This window comes from Mustela nivalis, assembly GCF_964662115.1.
Source record: "Mustela nivalis genome assembly, chromosome: 3".
Classification (NCBI taxonomy): Eukaryota; Metazoa; Chordata; class Mammalia; order Carnivora; family Mustelidae; genus Mustela; species Mustela nivalis.
In genome coordinates this window covers 90,266,636-90,286,793 of record NC_139022.1, presented here as the reverse complement: position 1 = coordinate 90,286,793, position 20,158 = coordinate 90,266,636, and positions in this window count along the sequence as shown.

Genomic DNA, 20,158 nt, shown 5'->3' with positions numbered 1-20,158 from the left:
CCGTTAAACATCACATGATGAGAATTTGCATTGATTATGTATGGTTTTTAACTGGATGTACATATTTGTGCGAGTAGTTTTAATAGTACACTTTAAATCCAACTGAATGAAGTGTCTGTTTTTGTACTTTCTAATATTCTTTCATAAACCATATCTATAGGCATTATTAAAGAGTTTGCTTTTTCTCTAATAATGCTGTGTTTCTCTCTCTCTCCAGACTTCCCATTAGATTTTACTATGTTACTTTCTAAACCATTTATCAAACAAGCAATTTTAAGCAAGTTCCGCTCCCACCACAATCTTCTAGAAGACTGTTGTTCCAAGATAACCACAATTAATTCACTAATTTCCTTCATAGTCTAATTAGCAGCTGTTATCGTATTAATCTGAAATTACTTGGAAAGAGTTCATAGAATTCTTTTAACAAACGTGAACTTTTAGCCAAGTAAAATTTTGCTTTGAGTATTTTTAACCCACTTGTCATGTTAAGATTTTAATTGCACCTCCTACATAGTTGCTTATAACTGTTTAAAAATATAACTCAAAGTTTTGTTGTTATTGTTGTTTATGCAACAGTTTGTGGAAAAAAAAAAAATTAAAGCAGTTCACTTCAGTCCTAACCAGTAAACAAGTACGTTCTCTCCTCTTTGGTAGATCTCTGGGGATGTGGATGTGGGTGCTTGAGGCAGTCATTGACCCATGGGCCTTAAGGTCATTTGTGTATTTCTCCATCCTCTGCCTCCAGGCACACCTCACAATTTTCTGATTATGTTTGACTTCCTAAATGGATTATCAAAGAGAATGTATGCATCGATGAGCGACCCTGGGTATGGCAGTACACTTTCTCTCATTAGCATTTTGACGATTGAGTATTAGTTCCTTAAAGAGTGGTGAACTTTGGGTACACTGACAAAATAATAAGTTTAGACTTCAAAATCCAGACTGCACCAAGGAAATGCCACTCTGGTGTGGTCTCCCTAAGGCACCAGATCATTGCACCAAGTGGCATCTTCCGTTAAAGCTCTAAAGCCAGATGGGTCTGATTGCTCTGAAATGCAACATGTGACTGTGAAGGATTGGCTTTCTTGAACACCTGGGGAATCTTCATTGACTCTCTTCTAGCCAGCCAGATCACGGAGAGGAAAGGATTTTCTTGCTTGGCAACTCCCTTCCTGGGAAAAACAGAGTGGAACTCTATCTTGGTCCAGCTTCATGGAATAATTCCACTATTCTCTGCATGACTTAGCTTTTCCTGTTCCTTTTTCCAATCTTATATTCAGAGATGAACCATGCAGACTGTCTACATTTTAACTCTGCAAATGCCTGCAAAGTATTATCAAATACTACTTTAGTAGTTATTATCACAAAAGAGAGATGTGAATTACCTCTGGTAATTTGTTATATACAGAATAACATATATCAAGTTACTACTTAAGCAAACACTGATCACTCATTAATCATTCACTATGTCTAAATACAGATCCTTTTTCATGAAGTGGCACAAATAAATTTCTTTCCTTCTATTTCTTTGAATACCTCATAGACCAGTTCTTCATTGGGTCATAGATTACTATTTCAGTACTCATCATTTTTTAAATGCCTTTAGTGCTACAAGGGTATAGTTCTGAGAACTTTGGCCTGGGAACCAGGATGTACCAGTTGTGAATAAATGTGAATGTGAACAGGTCAGTCATCTACCTGGGTTTTGAACATAAAAGAATGGGGATAGGCTAGGATGTTCTCAGGAGCTCTTGCTGCACCAAAGGAGACTGGCTTTGACATTCCCCTAATCCCCACCTCCACACCAAAGTCTCCAATGGCTCTTCCCTCTTTAAAGAAGAAACTTGAGATTCTTAGGACTTTATGTTCTTTATATTCTGGGCAATGCTAATTTAAAATATTTTTCTCCTATTTGACCTAATTTTACTCATATTTCTACACACATGGCTTACATTGATGGCTTTTTCCTTTTTGCTTTTGCTGTTCTTCCCATCTCTTGCCTCTTCTCTGCTTAACTGAGTCTTACGCTTCCTTCAGTGTCTAAATTGGAGTGTGTACCCATGAGATCATCTCTGATCCTCTTCCAATACCCAGTGGTTTGCCTGCCTTGAGTTTCCCATTTGGCATGTGTATGTGTTCCTGGAAAACCTTGTATTCTTCACAGTCATGCACTAAAAAGACCAGAAGTCATAAGGAAAATGGGTTTGAGGGAGATCATTAGAAATCTCTGCAACTTTGTGACCACAGCACTAATGAAAACAAGAATAATCTTAATATAACTTTTAGTATAGTATCAAAAGACCAGTTCCATTTCTGAATAATGAAAAGTGATGCAATAAATGGAGGGCTTTACATCAAAACAGAACCAAACAGAAGGTAGTTTTTTGAAAGGGGAAAGGGGGAAGATGTGAGGCAAGGTCAAGGCTGATGAGTTAGGGAGATGAGAGCCATATGTACAAGATCTGGACGAATCTACAACAAGGTTTTCTAAGACAAAGTACTTCACTGCTGAATCAAGAGGAAGGACCTGGCACATGCATAGCAGCTGGCTTTGACTCCTTTTACTCAGCTTTTTTAGTGTTGTGTGAATTCATCTACGGATACTTCCTGGCACAGATCATTAATGGGCTAAAAAAGAAAAAGACATGGATAAATCAGTGCAACTCTTTTAAAAAACATTTTACTTATTTATTTGACAGAGACCACAAGTAGGCAGAGAGGCAGGCAGAGAGAGAGGGGGAAGCAGGCTCCCTGCTGAGCAGAGCGCCCGATGCGGGCTCGATCCCAGGACCCTGAGATCATGACCTGAGCAGAAGGCAGAGGCTTTAACCCACTGAGCCACCTAGGCGCCCAATCAGTGCAACTTTTATGCTATCCTGATATCATTCTTTCATTTATCAATCCCATATAAGCTAATTTATATTGTGGTAACAGACAATGTGCTAACACACATTATTCTCTCCTTTCATTGCAGGTATTCTGTGTGTCACCAGGTATTTTAATTTATTTTGATAGTGATGAAAAAGGACAGAGACATATGAAGAACTTCACTGGATACTAAGCTTGTTCATGTGTTTTCCATACAAACAATTTCTGAACACAATTACTTTCAGGATCGAAATCTCTTTTACTCTCCTGTAAGTTCCTTGAAGAGGACCAGGGCTGAGTACTGTTTGGTTTCCTTCATGTACTGTGTTTTAACCCAGAAATTGTTGAATATCTTCTTGAATAATGAGTAATTGCCCAAAACACACACAGTTGAATAATTAAAGTAAATATTTAAACCTTATTTCTCCAACACATTTGTCTTTAAACCATCATTTAAAATATTTCTCTTACTAGTCATGGATAAAGTTATGAAAGTTAAGTGAGCAAGGTTGGTATTTAGTAAATTATGGAAGGAGAAGCTATACAATTACCTGTGTGTCATGGCTTGTTGAATTGTGTTTTGATTAGCAATGAAAGGCAGTTCCAGAGGAATACCACCCATGGTATACCAGTACCTCTTCTCCCATTGTGAACCCACAGACAGAAGTATTCTAAGTATGTCCACAGTTCTACCCCCAAGAAAATCAAAGGTGTTGACCACAAGAAAATGGAGTAGCAGCTATTTAGAACAGAATGTGTCTCTTCTGCATCCGCATGTGGGATCAAGCACACTGCCAGTGCTTAATAGGCATATGGTGTCTCTTCAATGAATGCGTCATGATACCATCATGTACTTTGCACATGGAGTAAAAAAGCCTTTGCCTAAAGGTTCCATGTTGCCAGAGAGGATGTTATTAAAACTGCATTACTTTTTAAATAATCAGAATAAGAAAATATGTTTTCTTTCACCATTTTCTAACAGAATGCCAGCAAAGCTGTCCCTGGGGTCTCTCACGAGCTATGTGGAAGTCAGCATATTTCAAATTGAGAGAAGGAGAAAACAGAGCACGCTCTTTTTGAATCTGGGGATTTTTTTTTTTTTTTTTTTTTTTTTTTTTTTTTTTGTGCTTCTGAGAAGCCAAATTCTCTGAGAGGAGAATTTGATGTCAGGGCAGCTGAAATTAGCTTGTCTCTCTGGGAAAGGGATATTGCTGTAGGAAATAGATGAAAGTTACTGTATGAGGCACACACTTCCAAGGAGCCACCATGGGTGAGCAGGGTACTAATAAAAGATGACACCTTCTTTTTAAAGTGAGTCTCATGGTAAAGGGGAGTAAGTGAAGAGAAGAGTATTTCCAGCAACAGTTGGAGTCATCAAGCATGGAACCTCAGAGTTCCAAATAGTTACTTGGTTTTAGTGTGGCAATTAGCTACCAATAGCCAATGTCTTTTATCTGCTAGATATGACTAAAAATTGACACTAATTATGTCAAATGACAAATATACTGAAAGTTAGAGTCCAGGGTTGAGTGCTTGAGGTCCTGGTAGTTATTAATGTTATTCTGGTTCTTACAAGAATTCATTTCAAACCTATTAATTCTATGGTCATTTCTGCTCTTCTAAACACATCAGGGAAGTGATGCCTTTTATTAGGCTATTTTTTTTTTCCTTGTGCTTTATAAATTTTGGGAGTGTTATCTCTTTTGATTGGAAAGGATATGATGTGAGTCAGTGTAGCTTCTGTTCCAAGCGCTCGCTGCTGGTTGGCAGCAGTATAGAAAAATAGCAGCCCTCAGTACTGACTGTGCGTCAGAATCACTTGGGGAGACATAAAGATTACAGATGTCCAGGCTTCACCCTAACAGATTCTGAAATTGTTGGTCTGTAATGGGTCTGGGTGGCTGTATTTTTTATAGTTTTTGAAATTCTATGGTGCAGTTGGGATTGAAGACACATTACTCTACATCACCCGTGTAAACGAAAGATGCTACAAGGACAGTACCTGCTAGAAGCTGTTGTTCAGTTAATGGTAGAGAGAGGAGCAGGAGGGAGAAAAGGAGGAGGAAGAGTAAGTACCATTCGGACTGACAGTGTCTTGAGGCACAACTCCCTTAAGGCAAGAAATGACATTACCACTGTTTTCTGTCAGCTCATTCTTCTCCTAAATCAACTCCCTTTGTTCCTTTTGGTTATAAATAGGTTCATCTATATTCCTGGATTTTAAGTCCCTTTTCATTCCAAGGTGATCAGCAAATTGATAGGACCTCTTTTTCAGGGGAGGGGGACCATGGGTAAAAATCAATTGACACATCACAACAAATCTCTTTCTGATTTCAGAAATAAGTAATGTGTGGGAAGAGTTTATAAAAGTGAGAAAATAGGCTGTAACTTTCCCTTCCTGTTCAAGTCTGAAGGACCATCGCCCTGTAAAATTAGTTTAATTAATGAGGAGAGTTTCCAGGCAAGTTTTTCCTTTTATAGGTGATGCAATGAAATCATCTTATTCAATAAAAAATAGTTTTCCTCTGTCTTTGCATTTCAGTAAAGTCCAAATAGCTTGTCTCTTATAAGTACTACTTTCAGACATCAAATATGATCTATTATTGATATTGTTGCTGCACTTCATCAAAGTAGTTTTGTCACTCACCTTCAGTCATGTTTAGCTGTTAGGTTTATGAATACCAGGTACTAAAAACACTTACCAAACCAGCAGACTAAGCTTTTGAACTAGTTAGAAGTGTTCCTTTAAGTACAACTGGTATACTGAGGAAAAAATGTTAAACATTAATGACAGATGGAATTATATAGTGACTCACTAGTTCACAAAAGTTTACCTGATACAAAAAAAAATTACATTTCAAATCTTGAAAGATCTTACAATTTAGTCATACATTTTGATACAGAATTCCTTTTTGTCTTTCCTCTTTTTCTCCTTCATGTTGAGAGAATAATTATCATCTCAAGAGGATGTTAAATTTCTCAGAATGGTATCTTACCAAATGAATGGTATCTTACCAAATGAATTTTTATTAACCATTTGATCTTTTCCCTTCCTTTTACAATTGTTTTTGTAATTCACATGTAATACTAGAAAAAAGGGAGCCACTGGACTTTATCATTCTGAACTATAGACTAAATAAAGCCGTCAGTCTCTTCAGGAGCAGATAAACTAACTAACGGATTGTGCAAGGAAGCCAGAGATTCCTACTACTGTTTTGGGAAACACTAATTTTCTAGACATACTCTTGTATATTTGCTATTAAGCAATTTTATCCCTCCTGCAAATATAAAATCAGAGTAGTTAATAAACAATGTCAGGGTACATGCTTATTAAGTTTTTGTTGTCCCCCATCACTCACAAATGCATTTATTTTTGGAAGGCATTGAAATGGAAGAGATTTGAACTTTAAAAAAATTTTTTTAATAAACATATAATGTATTATTAGCCCCAGGGGTACAGGTCTGTGAATCGCCAGGTTTACACCCTTCACAGCACTCACCATATCACATATCCTCCCCAATGTCCATAACCCCACCCCCCTCTCCCTAACCCCCTTCCCCCGGCCCCCTTCAGTTTGTTTTATGACAGTAAGAGGCTTTTATGGTTTGAGACTTGAATTTTTTTTTTTAAACACTATTTGAAGCACTTTATTTGTGGAATTTTTTTTATTATAATTTTTTATTTTTTTATGAACTTTTTTTTTTAATAAAGATTTTATTTATTTGACAGAGAGATCACAAGTAGGCAGAGAGGCAGGCAGAGAGAAGAGAGGGAAGCAAGCTCCCCACTGAGCAGAGAGCCCGATGTGGGGCTCGATTCCAGGACCCTGGGATCATGACCTGAGCTGAAGGCAGAGGCTTAACCCACTGAGCCACCCAGGTGCCCCAAGACTTGAACTTTTGATGTAAGCTTTTCATTATGAGCATGACTGGTAGGGAAAGCAAAACAGGCAAAGATTGTATTTGCAAATTTTCTGCAACTTGCCTACTATGAGAGATCTCCCCAACCCTTGGCCAACTTTATTGAGATATAATTGATATTTAATGTTGTTTAAGGTTAAGATGTACAAGAGATTGATTTGATATATTAAATATTGCAAAATGATAACTACCATGGTGTTAGCTAACATTTCCATCACATCCCATAGTTAGCATTTTTTTTTTTGTATGTGTGTGATAAGAACTTTTAAGATCTACCCTTTCAGCAACTTTCAAGTATATAATACAGTATTATTAACTATAATTGCCTTGGTGTACTGTAGATCTCCACAACTTACTCATAACTGGAAGCTTGTATCCTTTGAACAATGTCTCCCCATTCTCCCCACCTCACTCTCAGTCCCTGGTGACTACTTCTTTGATTTTTGTTTCTGTGAGTTTGTTTTTTTTAGGTTCCACATAAAGTGGTGTCCTATAGTATTTGTCTTTCTCTGTTTGATTTATTTCACTTAGTTCTCAGGGTGCATCCATGTTGTTGCGAATGGCAGAATTTCCTTCTTATGGCTCAATAATATTCCATTTTGCATATATATCACATCTTGTTTATCCATTTATCCATTGACAGACAGAACTTGCTTCCATATTTTGGCTATTGTGAATAAGGCTGAATTAAGCATAGGGGAGTATAGATATCTAGTAAAGATCCCTGTTTGCATTTCCTTTGTATATATACCCAGAAGTGGAATTACTGGATTATAGGATAGCTATATGTTTTCTTTCAGGAGTCTTATAGTTTCAGATCTTATATTCAAATCTTTAATCCACTTGGGGTTGATATTTGTGCACAGTGTAAGGTGGTGCTCAGCATTACATACACGTGGCTCTCCAGTGGCTTTCTTGGTACCATTTATCAGAGAGACAAATGGTTCTTGGCTTCTTTGTTTTAAATTAATTGATCATGTATGTGTTGGGTTATTTCTGGGCTCTCTATTCTGTTCTGTTGATCTATATGTCTTTTTAAATACCATTTCCATACTGTTGTAATTACTATAGCTTTGTAATGTAGTTTGCAATCAGAAAACATAATTGCCTCCAGCATTGTTCTTCTTTCTTAGGATTCCTGTGTCTATTCTGGTTCTTGTGTGACTCCATTCAAATATTAGAATCGTCTATTTCTGTGAAAAGTGCCATTGGAATTTTGATCGGGTTTGGAATCAGTGGATGGCTTTGGGTAGTATGGATATTTTAACAATATTAATTCTTCCAATTCATGATCATGAAGTATTATTTCCATTTATTTTGTGTCTTCTTCAGTTCCTTATTCATGTCTTTGAATTTTCATTGTGTAAGTCTTTCACCTCCTGGGTTAAGTTTATTCTTAAGTATTTTGTTCTTTTTGATGCAGTTGCAAATGGAATTGTTTTCTTAATTTCTCCTCCTGATAGTTCATTATTAGTATATAAAAATGCAACTGATATTTGTTTATTGATTTTGCATCCTCCAACTTTATTGAATTCATTTATTTGTTCTAAGAGTTAGGTCACTTGGGATCTGACAAAATCCCAGTAGATTCGGGTCTGGTAAAATAATTTCTCTTGATGGCAAATTTTGTTCAGAATAATGGAATTCTCTGGTGTATAAAAAATTACCACTTCTCCTTTCCCCTTGCTAGAAGGCATATTTTGTCTCATTTTCACTGTGAGAACCTGGTAAGGCTCCTGGGGGTAAACCCTACAAAACTGTGGGGTCCTTCTTATGAATCGGGCCCCCTAGAGATTCTAATTCTCAGAATTTTGTACACTGAGCCTCCTATATTTTTTTGGTTACAGTTTCAGTTTTCCTACCCTGATACTGCATTCTGGGGAGGTTCTTCTTCTGGGTTTCTGCTCTGGTGAATTGTGATTCTCTGTATTCTCCCGTGTATTTTTTTTTTTTTTTTCATTTGCTGGGGCTCAGGGGGTGGATAGTGATCAGTTCTTGTTACCTTATTTCTCTGACAGATCTAGAAGAGTTGCTGAATTTTGTTTGTTCAAGCTTTTTACTTGTTTTACTGAAGTTTGTTCAGCTTTTTACTTGTTAGGGCACAGTGACAACTTCTGAGCTCTTTATAAGCTGGACTGGAAACCAGAAGTCTTCTGTTGCTCTTTCCACGTCAGCTTTATTCTTATGTATTTAATACTTTCTGTTGCTATTCTTTTCTACCATCACATATTCTAACTAGTGATTTTTTTTTACATGAAAGCCATTGTTTGCTGTATATTATACCAGCCATCTTACTAAATTGTCTTACTGTTTATAATAGTTTTTCACTAGATTCTCTTGGTTTTCCAGGTACGCTGTCATGCCAGTTTGCTACACTGCACAACAAGACTACAGTGGTGGTGATAGTCCCTGGGGTAGTGAAACACAATGGTCCTCTGTGTTCATGTCACCTGGAGGAGAGGTAATTCTACCTTCCCCTTTACAATTTTTATGCATCCCATTTGTTTGTCTTACCTAACTGTATTGGCTAGTTCTTCCAGAACAATGTAAAAAGGACAGTGGAATTATTTGCTGTGTTTACTTCGTTCTTGACTTAATCGGGGACAGTACCACTATTGTTTCCTTTTAAGCATGATCATATTTAAGATATCTTGTGTTCTCTTTATTTTAATTTTTAAAAAATAAGATGTGGGAGAGAATATTGAGTACATGTGATATTTGAGACCAGAGGTGGCGGCATGATTGCAAGAAAGGCAACTGAATATGTAGAAAAAGAAAAGGAGTTTCCAAGTTAAACCTCAGAAAACACCTGTAAGTAAAAGTGGAGGGAGAAAGGAAGTGAAGAAGCAGTGAGAGGAGAGTGCAGACTAGGATAAAATTGCATGATGGTGTTTTGAAAACTTGTCAGCGTTCTTTATAGAAAGATATACAAGCTACTTACGCTTGAATGGAAGGCCCAGTGACCAGTAGAATAACAAAATCAGGATAGTACTTCCTTGGTTTGGAAGAATAATGCATATTGGTTTTGTAGAATTGCTATAGAAGTTATAAATGATGTATGAAATCAAAAAATATCTCTGTGTGCTGCAACATTGCATTCAGAGGCAATCAGATAGGTCTGTTGAGCTCAGAGCCCAAGATGAAGTAAAATGAAGCCCTTTCCTCCATATTCAGAAACATTGAACTATTTCTGGTTTTCCTAATGTTTCACAAAATTGAATCTATTACTCTAGAGAGACACCTAAAATCAGTTCTCTGTTAGCTGCAATAAAAAAAAAGTGATTCTTGATTGTGCAAAGTTTCCTTAAAAATATTCTGCCTAATGCATATTTCAGTGATACTCTTTGAAGAAATGGTCAGTTCATTAAATTGGAAAGTATAGATGGAGGTACTGGAATAATTGCAACACAAGTGAGATCTTGAATATGTTAGACATGCAGAAACAAGTAAAATACAATATTAAGGAAAGAATCCAGGGAATGGCTTAGTTTACTTTGAGACTGTTCCTATGACTGGTTTTCTATTTTCCTTCTTTATCTAATATTTATATATCTAGGGAGTTTATTAATTATCTGGAGATACAATTTTGACAGGTAACATAAATCTAGGGCCTTACTGTTTGGACTCATTCTTTTACCTAATTATGGAACTGTTGATAGGCCCATAGAAGTTGATTTGCAAGAGTCTTTTCTCATGAGGATTTTTATTTTGGTGGAAGGAGAGAGGACAGACACAGAAAGACACAGAGCCAGTGGAAGAGAAGGAGCATGGAGTATGTGGAAGGGATTGTTCATATATATCAGCCCACCACAATTTCTACCTGAACTGTAGGAAGAAAGGCTGCCTGAATAAGCTCTTTGTATAAAACCTTTTTTTTTTTTTTGAGATTCTGGGACACAGACATCATGGATTTGCTGCCTAGAAGGGTGAGGAGATAGAGTGAGTGCTTTACCCTAGTTGCTAAGAGAGAGTTCCAGAGACATTTCCTTGAGTTCTAATCCCAGCTCTATAAAATTCTGGAAAATGTGACCTTAGACAAATTAGTTCACTAAGTCTCAGTTTCCCAGCTGTATTATTTTTCTGTGGCTGCCATAGCACATTTTTACAAATGTGGCAAACAGAATTTTACTGTCCCATAGTTCTGGAGGCCAGAATTCCAAAATTAAGGGGTTAGTGTGACCATGCTTTCTTATGCTCTGGAGAGAACTAGTTATTTGACTCTTTTAGCTTCTGGTGGTTACTAGAATTTTCTAGAATTCCTTGGTTTGTGTTTGCATCATTCCAAGCTCTATCTGTCTTTATATTCCTTTCCTTTGCCTCTGTCTCTCTTGTGTGAAATCTCCCTCTGCCTCTCTCTTACAGTAAATACTTATGATCAAATTTAGAACACATGTAGATAATCTAGGATAATCTTCCCATGTCAAGAACCTTGACTTAATCACATCTGCAGAGTCTTTTCCTTTATAAGGTTTCCTTTAGCAGGTTCCGGGAATTAGTACCTAAAATTTTTGAGTGGTCATTATTCATTGTACTACAGTACATTAGAAAATAGTGACAATGTAAATGCCTATCTCCTGGTCTTGTAACAATGAAGGAGCAAATACAGATAACACATTTAGCATAATTCCTGGAATACTATCAGTAAATGTTAGATATTGTTCTTACTAAACTCTAAGCTCTTTGGAGCTTATGTCCATCTTCACAAACCATTGTAGCCCTAATTACCAGCACAGTGCTAATAAAAAAATAAACATTTGTTGGAAAAAGTGGAATAAAAAGGATCATTGTCCCCAAATTTGTTTGCTCAAAATGTGTCATGGGTTATACTGAGGAATCTGGAAAGTACAGCAGTACTTGGGAGAGTTGGTATTTGCAGCCTTGGGGTCATTGGGAGAAAACACCTGTGGGAGGAATTATCAAGTGGGGACCACATGGCTGATAGTGGCTAGGAGGCTATCTCCAAGTGTCTGGGAATTTGAGAGAGCAGTGTTCACAAATACCCTTGGCAGTCTCAGACAAAAAAGGATGAATGGTCACCCTAGGTAGAGGTCCCAAATTGCTCCTTTACAGAGATGTGGGTATATTCCCTCTTATCTCAGGATTTATCTGGCCATGGATGGGGAGACTAGAACCTAGAATCAGATTTACCTACAAACTCAGGGAATTACCCTAGCTGAAGATGCAAATGCAATAATCAGTTTAGGAAGCACATCTAGCATTCAGATAGTGTAGTAACATTTCCCAGATAAACAGACCATCTATGATGAGAGACCAAGATAGTGTTATTAAGCCGGAAAAGGCAAACAGAAAACAGAAATGGGGAATCCAGATAATTGTCAATATATACAGACAGGTTATACACTCAAGAAAAAGGTACATGTTATGATTTCAATCTTCTTAATTTACTGAAGCTTGTTTTATGGACTAAAATGTGATCTCTTCTGGAGAATGTTCTATGTGTACTTGAGAAGAACATGAATTGTCTTATTTTTTGATGGAATGTTTTGTATATATCCGTAAAGTCCATCTGGACTAAAGTGTTTTTCAAAGCCATTGTTTTCTTATTGATTTTCTGTCTGGGTGATCTATCCATTGATGTAAGTGGAGTGTTAAGGTCCCCTACTATTATTTTATTACCATCAATTTCTCCATTCGTATCCACTAATAATTATTTTATGTATTAGGTGCTCCAGCATTGGGTGTATAGATGCTTACAATTGTTTTATACTCTTGTTGGATTGATCCATTTACACTATGTGATGACCTTTTTTTTGTCTCTTGTTTACACTCTTTATTTTAAAGTCTATTTTACCTGGTGTAAGTATTGCTACTCTGACTTTTTTTTCACTTTCACTTGCATGGTAAATGTTTTTCTATCCCTCCACTTTCAGTCTGTATGCATCTTTAGGTCTGAGGTCAATCTTTCATAAGCAGCATATAGATGGGTCTTATTCTTTTTAATCCATTCTGCCAATCTATGTCTTTTGATTGGAGCATTTAGACCATTTATATTTAAAGTAGTAATTGATAGGTATATACTTATTGCCATTTAAAAAATTTGTTTTCTCGTTGTTTTTGTAGTTCTTTTTTCCTTTTTCTTTGCTTGCTCTCTTTCTTTATAATTGATGAGTAGCTAAAATGTTTTTTTGGGGGTTTTTTTGCTTCCTTTCTCCTTATTTTTTGTGTATCTATCATAGATTTGGGGTTTGCGGTTAGCAGGAGGTTCATGTAAAATATGCTAAGTAAATAGCCGTCTGTATTAATTTGATAGTCATTTAAGTTCAAATATATTAAAAAAACAGGAACAGAAAAAATCTTCCTTTTTCTTTTTGCCTTTCTCTTCCCTTTTTGCTTTCTCCTCCACATCTTATGTATATGTTGTCATGTTTCACATTTTTTTACTCATATTTTTCTTATGTCTAATTATGGCCATTGCTTTTCCACTTAAAGAAATCTCTTTAACATTTCTTGTAAGTCTGGTTTATTGGTTCATATAAACTCCTTTATCTTTTGACTGTCTGGGAAACTCTTTAATCTCTCCATCAAATCTTAATGATAACTTTGCTGGGTAGGGTATTCTTGGTTGTAGGTCTCTTCCTTTCAGCCCTCTGAACATATATCATGCCACTCCCATGAGTTTCTGCTGAAAAGTCAGCCTATAACTTTATAGTGTTTTCCTTGTGGGAAACTTTTTGTTTCTTGCTGCTTTTAAGATTCTCTCTTGATCTTTAACCTTTGACATTTTAGGTATTATGTACTGTTGTGTGAACCTCATTGGGTTCATATTGTTTGGAACTCTTTTTGCTTCTTGGACTTAGGTGTCTATGTTCCTCCCTAGGTTAGGAAAGTTTTCAGTTACCATTTCTTCATAAGTTTTCTACACATTTCTCTCTGTCTTCTAGGAACCACATAATGTGAATGTTTATTTGCCTGATATTGTCTAAAAGATCTCTTAATCTATCCTCATTAAAGGCAAAATTCTTCTCTTTTTGCTATTCAGCTTGTGTGCTTCCCATTACTCTGCCTTCCTGATCCCTGATATATTCTCATGCATCCTCTAATCTACTGTTGATTTCCTCTAGTGTATTTTTTATTTCTGTTATTACATTCTTCAATTCTGATTCTTTTTAATATTTTCTATCTCTTTATTGAAGGTCTCACTAAATTTTCCTATTCTTCCATCCCTGTGAGTATCTTTTATGATCCTTACTTTAAAATTGTTATCAACAGGGAGCCTGCTTCCTCCTCTCTCTCTCTGCCTGCCTCTCTGCCTACTTGTTATCTCTCTCTGTCAAATAAATAAATAAAATCTTTAAAAAAATAAAATTTTATCAAGTGTATTGCTTATCTCTGTTTCATTTAGTTTTTTTCTGACATATTTTCTTATTCTTTCTTTTGGAGCACATTTCTCTGTTTCTCCATTTTGTTTGACTTTCTGTGTTTGATTCTATGATTTAGAAGAAATTCCCACTTCTCCAAAAGTAGAAGGAGTGGTCTTTTGTCTGATGTCCCCTATGTGGATTATGTATGCTTGGTGACTTTTGCTGGCTGGCTGGAACTGTGGGTGTATATGCTCATCACTCTTTTAAAGGGGAGCATGTCTCCATCTGTCTTGCTCTTCTATTGCCATTCTTTCCATCTTTGGTTGTTCAGTAGCTAATCAGTCAGCCCTCAGTTTTTCTTCAGGAGGGATTGTTCTATTAATAGGTGTAATTTGGTGTGTTCTGTGGAGGAGGTGAGCTGAGAGTCTTCTTACATCACTGTTTTCGACTGGAACTCAGGAATGGAGTGTTTTTTATATAAGCAGGTGGAGGCTGCAAGCAAGTCTAGATATGTATTGTGATTCTGATGTTCTCTCTTTCATAACTTAGAGCCTCTTGGATGTTTTCTCAGTGCTTATTTATTTGTAGGTGCTGCTTTGTATGTGCCTGGTTGATCCATCTCTGCATGTTTCTCTTTTAGGACCAATGACTCAGTTTTCTTCTGAGTGCCTTTGTCCCTGTCCCTCTACTTAGCCCTTATCCCCTATTCTATTTTATCAGATGAAGGAGGTGTCCTTCATCTGTTTCTTTTCTCTAAAAATAATACAAAATGGAAGTTTATATTTTTTGCATTATTGGATACCATTTAATGTTTCTTGTTAATTTAAAAAAGTCCAACAAGTAGAATGTTTGTTTTACTCTGTTTAATAAGAGAGCAACAGAAGAAGATGAATTGCATCACTTTTAAGTTATATGGCCTTCAATTGATTTTTTTCTTGCTCCTGTAGATTAGTGGTTCTTTATTAGAGGGGAAAAAAGATTTTTCTTCTTGATTTAAGTGTTTTATTTCTACATAAAACCTGATGTGCTTTATAGTTATAGTTGCTTTAGCCAATTACCATCTGTGTAAAGTGAGAAAGGACAAATATTAACATTTCATTTTACTGAGAACAGATTAAGTAATGTGTTCCAGATCAAATAGGAACATTAATATCAACATTAGAATTTAGTGCTTTGAATTATTATTTCAGTGATTTAAAAAAAATGCTGAACAAATACCAAAGTACAAAAATTAGCATAACAAATATTCATGAAACTATCACCCATTATCTTTTCATTCTAATACTTCGCAGGTTTGGGCTCTATTTTTCTTTTTGTTTGGAAGAATAAATGTTGCAGATACAGTTAAAATATATACTCCCCTATACTCCTTAATTTTCCCATATTTCTTCCTCTCTTCTCCAAGGTAACTATTTCTGAATTGAATTTTAATCATTCCCACATATTCTTCCATACTCCTAATTCATATGTATTGGCTCTTATGCAGTATACAGCACTGTTCTGAAACTGCAAATACTTATGTAGATTGAATAGTAAGTACCATTTTGCAACTGCTTTTAATTGCTCTGACCATATTTTTGATATTTACCTATGTTCGTACATGTACTTTAAGTTCATTTATTATAATTGCACTGTAAAATTTTCTATATTGTATGAGTATACATGATTTATAAATTCATTTCAGCCTAAGAAGTCTTTCCATTAGATTTCATAGCACAATATTTGCATGATTTTGTTATAAATTGTAAGGGGAAGCATTCGATCCATATTATTATACCAGTAAAACTTTCTCTAGTATTTACTTAAGTATTCAGTTATATCACAGTTTCTGCTTCGTTTTAGCAACAAGGACTATTTCATTAAGTGTATCTACCCTGGTATGGATTTTAGGTATAAACTAAAGGTATAGAGTGGAGTTTCATTTGTTGTGACATAATCTAGGTCCCATGGTAAAGACTATGAGTTAAACAAAGGTGTCTATGCTTGAAAATTTTAGTGAAAAATAATGACATATTTAGGATTCTGGGTTATTTACTTTTGTTTTCTTTATTGACCCAAACAGAGGTAATGTTGTACAAGCTCATAACAAAATGGAGGAAAACATGGAGAACAGTTAAGTAAGTTGTGCTACATTTATCCATAAGATGGAATATAATGCAGGTAACAAATTGGCATTTAAAAGACATTTTAATTAACAGAAGGGACAAATGTTAAGGGTAAAAATACACAAGTGAAAATTAGAGACAATACTGTTTCCAAAAATCAAGTTGGAAAAGTCAGTGTGGAAAGCATTATGAAACCTACTTTTGGGGCACCTGGGTGGCTCAGTGGTTTAAGCCTCTGCCTTCGGCTCAGGTCATGATCTCAGGGTCCTGGGATCGAGCCCCAAATCAAGCTCTCTGCTCAGCAGGGGACCTGCTTCCCCCTCATCCTCTGCCTGCTTCTCTGTGTCTCTGTTAAATAAAAATATAAAATCTTAAAAAAAACCAAAACCTACTTTCTATTTTTCTACATTTTTTCATATGTTCTTAATCTTGGCTGTGCATCAAAATTACTTGTAAAAAAAGGATATGGTCACAAATCACCCCCATTTTTAAAATTAGAATCAGTAGAGTTAATGGCTTGGGCTCTATATTTTTGAGGAGTGCCACAGGTAGTTCTGATGCTCAAACATGTGAACTAACTGGTTAAAGTATACATTCACAGCATGAATGGAAAATATGAAATAAGATTAATCTAAATAAAAACTAGGCAGGAAAATGAAAGATGTACCATATTCAAGATGAGGGAAGTCAATTTGGGAAAGATGTTCATCCTTCCCAAATTAATGTACATAATAAATTCAGTAAAATACCAGCTACATTTATTGGAACTTGGCAGAGTTATTCTGGAAAAATATGGAAGTTTATATGGAAGAATCATCAAGTCAGGCAAAGTAGCAAAGAGAAAAAACCTAAATTACTGTTATTTCATAAACTTCAGTGTTTTATGTTGCTCAGGCAGAAATAACACATTTTTAAGTGACTAAGCTCATCTGTAAATTGGAAGGCAAGGGATGACCAGTCAGAATGATCTTTTGGAAGTTAAAAATACTGAAGTAAATTAGAAACACAAAATTGTGTTAAACAACGAGTTCAGATTTAAAAAAAACAATTGAGATCAAGAGCTCATATGTGTAATACTACTACTGTCAAATTTGTATAGAAATGATAAAAAATAAACAGGGTAAAACTTTTTGTCAAAATTGAAAATTAGATGTATGGATTCTTATTTCATACCATAAACTGGAAGAACTGTACAAAAAGATGTTTAAGAGATACATGTCTTATCACATATTAATATATTATAAAGCAGTATCTCTAAATAATTTACTAGAGCTTGAAGAGAAAGTCAGATCAGAGGATTAGAATAGAAAATCCAAAGACAGTTCTAAGTATATAAATGCTTATCTTATCATTCAGAAGCAGTGGGAAAAGGATGAATTATTCAATACATGTGTTGAGAACCATGACAAAAACATGTTTAAAAGAGAAAACCCCCCTGCTAACCAACCTACTTCATTGAACAAAATATATCCTAGGGGTATCAAGACAGAAAATTCAGGAGGAGATTTGATGCCTTTATGACATTGAATTGGGCCCCACAAAACAGCCTAGTGATTTTCCTATATTTATCTACCCAGCTTCTTTCCCCCTCTCTCAAACCTTTCTTAACCCTTACAGGGTCTAATGTCTGTGTCCATTACTCAAATGATGGTCTGTCTCTCACAGAAAAAGAGAAGTCACCAGTTGGGTGCAATTTACTTATTTATTTGTTATTTTTAAAAAATATTTATTTATTTATTATAGGGAGAAAGAGAGAGCTGGAGTGGGGAGGGACAGATGGAGAGGGAGAGAATCTCAAGCAGACTATGTGCTGGGCAGGGAGCCCGACTTGGGGTTCAGTTTCAGTTCTGTGAGATCATGACCTGAGCTGAAACCAAGAGTCAGACCTTTAACTGACTGAGACACCCCGGCATCCCCAGTTGGACTATTTAAACTGTTGGAAATAGCAAAAACAAAAAAACCCAAAGCAATAAAACCAAAAACACAGTGGACAAATTATCAGTTTACATATATATACTCCCTTGTTGTTTTCGTTTTTGTTTTTAAGATTTTTTAAAAAAATTTATTTGACAGAGAGAGAGACATCACAAATAGGCAGAGAGGCAGGCAGAGGTGGAGGGGGATGTAGGCTCCCCACTGAGCAGAGAGCAGAGATGCAGGGCTTGATCCCAGTACCTTGAGATCATGACCAGAGCTGAAGACAGAGGCTCAACACACTGAGCCACCCAGGCGCCCCCACTCCCATGTTGTTTTACTCTTTTCTTTTGCTTCCATGGAACTGTTATCTCTCTTCACAGACCAAGGTTTTTTCTATCCTTTGAGTCTCATCTTTTCTATAGTCTGAGGTATTAAATTGTGTTTAACCCTTCCCTCTCTACTCTATCTTCAATATCTTTTTCTCTGTTAAATTTTTCCCATCAGCATAAGATACTTTAGTCACTTCCCTCCTAAGCAAATTGTATGTATATGTGTCTCCTGTTTCTCTTCCCATTTACACACTTCAGGGAAAGTATTTTCTCAATGTTCTCATGTCTCTTTCATGCCTGTGCCCATTTGAATCTCCCCACCCTGCACTTCACCACAAAACTGCTCTCACCTAAAGGTAACTTCTCTTTTCCTAAATCTAATGAACACTTTGTTCGTACAAATTATCTTTTTGTTTTCTTTTATGGTAGACTTGTTTTAAGTTTAAAAATTTAACATATGTGGTATAAAGAGCACCCATTTTTTATTTTTTAAATTTAATTTTTATTATTTATTTTTAAATTAAATTTATTTATTTTTTAAATTAACCTATAGTGTATTTTTATCCCCAGGGGTACAGGTCTGTGAATCGCCAGGTTTACACATTTCACAGCACTCACCATAGCACATACTCTCCCCAATGTTCATATCCCCACCACCCTCTCCCGTCCCCCCCTCTCCCCAGCAACCCTCCGTCTGTTTTTTGAGATTGAGTCTTTTATGGTTTGTCTCCCTCCCAATCCCACCTTCTTTCATTTTTTCTTTTCCTACCCTCCAACCCCCTCACATTGCATCTCCACTTCTTCATATCAGGGAGATCATATGATAGTTGTCTTTCTCCAATTGACTTATTTCGCTAAGCATAATACCCTCTAGTTCCATCCACATCGTCACAAATGGCAAGATTTCATTTCTTTTGATGGCTGCATAGTATTCCATTGTGTATATATACCACATCTTCTTGATCCATTCATCTGTTCATGGACATCTAGGTTCTTTCCATAATTTGGCTATTGTGGATATTGTTAAGAGCACCCATTTTTTTTTTTTAACTTTTTATTTTTTATAAACATATATTTTTATCCCCAGGGGTACAGGTCTGTGAATCACGAGAGCACCCATTTTTGAGTCTACTGCTCAAAAAAGTTTCAGAAAGTGAATATACCAGAGTGACCACTGTTCAGAAAAATTTATAGAACACTACTTGTTGTCTGGAATCCTGCTGTCCATTCCCATTTTCTAGTGGTAACCACTGTTATATCTTGTCTCACCACATATTACTTTTGCCTATCTATAAAATATGAAACTTAACAAAATGCACTCCCCAGAATCTGGCTTCTTTCATTCAATGTGTATAAGAGAGTCATCTGTATTATAGGTTTCATTTTTATTGCTGAATAAAAATGATTGCATGAAAATCTCACAATTTATTTATCTGTTGTCACATCTGTGGGTTATTTCCAGTTCTTAGCTACTATAAATGAAGCTTCTGTAATGGAACTGAACCTTTGAGAACCCAAGATTAAGCTTTTGTGCCTTTCTCCCCAGGCTCCAGTAACTCTAGGATTTGTGTTTCAGTTTCTGCATTCCTAGAAGAAACGGTATGATTTCAAAGATGTGATAGGTTTACTTCTGTGTTTTGTAAGACTGGTTTACAAAAGAATTTCTTTTCTGTTTAATTGTTCACTTCCTTTCCTT